This window comes from Mastomys coucha, unplaced genomic scaffold (genome assembly GCF_008632895.1).
Source record: "Mastomys coucha isolate ucsf_1 unplaced genomic scaffold, UCSF_Mcou_1 pScaffold17, whole genome shotgun sequence".
NCBI classification, from domain to species: domain Eukaryota; kingdom Metazoa; phylum Chordata; class Mammalia; order Rodentia; family Muridae; genus Mastomys; species Mastomys coucha.
Window position 1 is genome coordinate 8,232,304 of NW_022196899.1, and position 4,881 is coordinate 8,237,184.

Consider the following 4,881-nt stretch of genomic DNA (forward strand, 5'->3'; position numbering starts at 1 on the left):
TTTTATTTTGGGGAATAGTTTGAGGAGTAATGGTATTAGGTTTTCTTTGAAGGTCTGATAAAGCTCTGTACTAAAAAGAGATGGTCCGGTTTTTTTGTTTTGTTTTGTTTTTGTTTTTGTTTTTGTTTTTTTGTTTTTTTTGGTTGGGAGACTATAAATGAATGTTTCTATTTCTTTAGGGGGTATGGGACTGTTTATATCATTTATCTGACCTTCATTCAACTTTGATAGCTGGTATCTGTCTAGAAAATTGTTGATTTCATTCAGGTTTTTCAGTTTTGTTGAGTATAGGTTTTTGTAGTAGGATCTGAAGATTTTTTGGATCTCCTCAGTGTCTGTTGTCAAGTTTCCCTTTTCATTTCTGATTTTGTTAATTAGAATAATGTATCTGTGACCTCTAGTTAGTCTGGCTAAGAATTTATCTATTTTGTTAATTTTCTCAAGGAACCAGCTCCTAGTTTGGTTGATTCTTTGTATAGTTCTTTTGGTTTCTACTTGGTTGATTTCAGCCCTGAGTTTGATTATTTCCTGCTGTGTACTCCTCCTGGGTGTATTTGCTTATTTTTGTTCTAAAACTTTTAGATGTGCTGTCAAACTGCTAGTGTATGCTCTCTCCAGTTTCTTTCTGGAGGCACTCAGAGCTATGAGTTTTCCTCTTAGGACTGCTTTCATTGTGTTCTATGAGGTTGAGTATGTTGTGGCTTCATTTTCATTAAACTCTAGGAAGTCTTTAATTTCATTCCTTATTTCTTCCTTGACCAAGTTATCATTGAACAGAGTATTGGTCAGCTTCCCAGGCTTTCTATTGTTGATGTTGTGATTGAGGACCAGCCTTAGTCCATGGTGATCTGAGAGGATGCAAGGAATCTTCTTGTATCTGTTGAGATCTGTTTTGTGACCGATTATATGGTCAGTTTTGGTGAAGGTACCATGAGGTGTTGAGAAGAAGGTATCCCCTTTTGTTTTTGGATAAAATGTTCTATAGATATTTGTTAAATACATTTGTTTCATAACTTCTGTTATCTCCCTATTTCTCTGTCTAGCTTCTGTTTCCATGATATGTTCATTGCAGATAATGGGGTGTTGAAGTCTCCCATTATTATTGTGTGAGATGCACTGTGGGCTTTGAAGTTTTGTAAAGTTTCTTTTATGAATGGTGGCACCTTTACATTTGGAGCATAGATGGTCAGAATTGAGAATTCGTCTTGGTAGATTTTTTCCTTTGATGAGTATGAAATGTCTTTCCTTACATGTTTTGATAACTTTTGTTTGAAAGTCAATTTTATTTGATATTAGAATGGCTACTCGAGCTTGTTTATTTGGGATCATTAGCTTGGAAAAAGTTTTTCTAGCCTTTTACTCTGAGTTAGTGTCTTTCTTTGTCACTGAGGTGTGTTTCCTATATGCAGTCAGATGCTGGTTCCTGTTTACGTACCCAATCTGTTAGCCTATGTCTTTTTATTGGTGAATTGAGTTCATTGATGTTAAGAGATATTAAGGAAAAGTAATTGTTGCTTCCTGTTATTTTCGTTGTTAGAGGTGAACTATATTTGTGTGGCTATCTTCTTTTGGGTATGTTGAGGGAAGATTACTTTCTTGTTTTTACTCTCAGCATTTTTCTTTGTAATTGTGTGTGTGTGTGTGTGTGTGTGTATGTGTGTGTGTGTGTATGTCTGTGTGTGTGTAGGTGTGTGTGTATGTGTATGTCTGTGTGTGTATGTGTGTATGTGTGTGTGTATGTCTGTGTGTGCATGTGTGTGTGCGTGTGTGTGTGTATGTGTGTGTATATGTGTGTGTGTGTGTGTGTATGTGTGTGTGTGCGTGTGTGTGTGTGTGTGTGTGTATAGGGTTAAGACCATGTAGGCTGGGCTTTCTCTTGGCCACACTTTTGGAAGGTAATGTTCACCTAAAGTTATGATGATAATCCCATGGTTATCTTAGACAATAGACCTTGTTCGGATTTGCCTGCCATCTTCAACTAGAGGAAGATAGAAAAAAACACATTGAAGAACACAGAAAAGAGACATAGGAGCACAGAGGAAGATAAGAGCCCTTGAAAAGAGAGGGAAACAGTGAACTGCATCTACAAGCTCAGATAATATACCAGAAGCTAGAAGAAGGAAAGTAGATGTCTCCTCCACATTCATAGCATTAACACCATAATATACTGTGCATCCACATACATAGCACTGCCAGCACATAGACTCTGCATCTACATCCACAGCACTGTCAGTATATACAGACACTCCATCTGTATCCTTAGTATTGCAGACACAGAGACACTGCATGTACATCCAAAGCATTGCAGACACACACAGCCACTGCATCTACTTCAGCATCTTCTTTTAGCTTTCTTGAAAGATTACATTCCTGCTTTTCTAGGATGTAGTTTCCTTCCTTGTGTTGGAGTTTTCCATTTATTATCCTTTGATAGGCTGGATTTGTGGAAAGATTTGTGTAAATTTGGTTTTGTCATCGAATACCTAGGTTTCTGCATCTAATTGAGAGTTTTGTTGGGTATAGTAGCTTGGGCTGTCATTTGTGTTCTCTTAGGGTCTGTATGATATCAGCTCAGGATCTTCTGGCTTTCATTGTCTCTGGTGAGAAGTCTAGTGTAATTCTGATAGGTCTGCCTTTATATGTTACTTGACCTTTTTCTCTTACCTCTTTTAGTATTCTTTCTTTGTCTTGTGCATTTTGTGCTTTGATTGTTATGTGATGGGAGGAATTTCTTTTCATGTCCAGTCTACTTGGAATTCTGTAGGCTTCTTGTATGTTCATGGGCATCTCTTTCTTCTGTTTAGGGAAGTTTTTTTTTTTTCTATAATTTTGTTGAAGATATTTACTGGCCCTTTAAGTTGGAAGTTTTTATTCTCTTCTCTACCTATTATCATTAGGTTTGGTCTTCTCATTGTGTCCTGGATTTCCTAGATGTTTTGGGTTAGGATATTTTTGCATTTTGCATTTTCTTTATTTTTTTATGGTATCTTCTGCCCCTTGGATTCTCTCTTCTATCTCTTGTATTCTGTTGGTGATACTTACATACATAGCTACAGAGCTCCTGATTTCTTTCCTAGGTTTTCTATCTCCAGAGTTGTTTTCCTTTGTGATTTCTTAATTGTGTCTACTTCCATTTTTAGATCCTGGATGGTTTTGCTCAATTCCTTCACCTGTTTGGTTGTGTTTTCCTGTAATTCTTTCTTTTTTTGCTTTCTCTGTGGGTCTGTAAGCCTGTGTCAGCACTCCTGGGAGATCAGCTCTCTCCTGGCAAGACCTGTGCACAGAGGACTTTGGATCAGCCATACCTCCTGGGTGCAAATGGACAAAGGAATGACCCAGTGCCAGCTCCTCTGTCACTTCTGTAGCTTGAGTCTCCTGGCTGTTCCCACATTAGACAGTCACCAGAGAGAAAATGGTGATCTCACCTGAGTCCTGACATCAGAACACTTCTTGGAGACAAGCTCTTTTCTGGTAGGAATGATGCACAGAGGGCTGTGGAACAACCTCACCTCGTGAGTGTTGATGGAGGCAAGAAGGACTCTGTCCCAGCTGCTCTGCTGCTTCTGTGGCCTGTGTATTCCTGGCTGCATAGACCATCACTGGAGAGAAAATGGTGATCTTGCCTGAGTCCCAGGGTCAGAGCAACCACTGGAGACAAGCTCTCTACACTCAACATTCTACCTCAGATATTAAGAAATGCCTGAATATACATTTACTATATAAAAACTCATATCTAATTGTGAGGTAAAACAATGACTGATCTTTAAGTTATGTCTATTCACACAATAATGCCATGGATATCAAAGGATAATCATAATATTTCTGATTGAATTCAATGTTTGCACTTCAAGATGAAACCAATTCTTGACACAATTATTAGATCAAGAACCTACAGCTGGAATGGTCATAGACCCACAAATAGATCCTGCTGCTATTATTCTGATAAATTAACTTAATAAAAACCCATAAGTTTCAATTTTATACACAAAGATTTGAACATCTCTTAACACTTATAAGAGAATTTTCTTTTGTCAGTACATGCAATTAATAGAGACCCAAAAAGAACATTGTGCATAGAATAAGAGACTGGAATACTCAGCTCTTAGTGGGATATATATATATATATATATATATATATATATATATATATATCCTTTTCCCAAGGCTAATTGATCACAGTGGAAGAGGAACACAGAATTTTAAAAAGCCAGAAGTAACTGTGTGAAAGGAATTATCTATTGGATGTGACAGAGCTATTGAATCCATGATTCTACAGTGGCAATAATTGCAAGCATAAGACTCAAACAAGATCTAATCAACCTTAATCATGACATGGACAGGAAAAAGACTCTGGAAGTCCTGCCCCAGGCTGAGAGACTTTTGGCAATCTGTGGTAAAGGAGGAGTCATCTTAATTCACATGTATGACAGCTAAAAGGCTCTCCATGTTCCAGTGAATAGATGGGTTAAAGTGAGTGTGTGTGTGTGTGTGTGTGTGTGTGTGTGTGTGTGTGTGTGAGAGAGAGAGAGAGAGAGAGAGAGAGAGAGAGAGAGAGAGAGAGAGAGAGAGAGAGAGAGAGAGAGAGAGAGAGAGAGAATGAAGTTCAGAATGGAAGATTGTAGGTTTATATAGGAGGAAATGAAGGGGAGGGAATGAGGAGGAAATTTAATAATAAGCACATTATATACATGTATGAAATTCTGAACCATAAAAAACCAAACCAAGCTAAACTTGGAAAATATGTTGTATGAGAAAAATAGCTTAATGGTTTTTATAACAAATTTATAAAACAATATTATGCAAGTCATTTAATTTCTATACATGGTGGGAAGCAAATATATATAATTTTTTTCACATCTAGGACATCTTTGTAAAATCAGA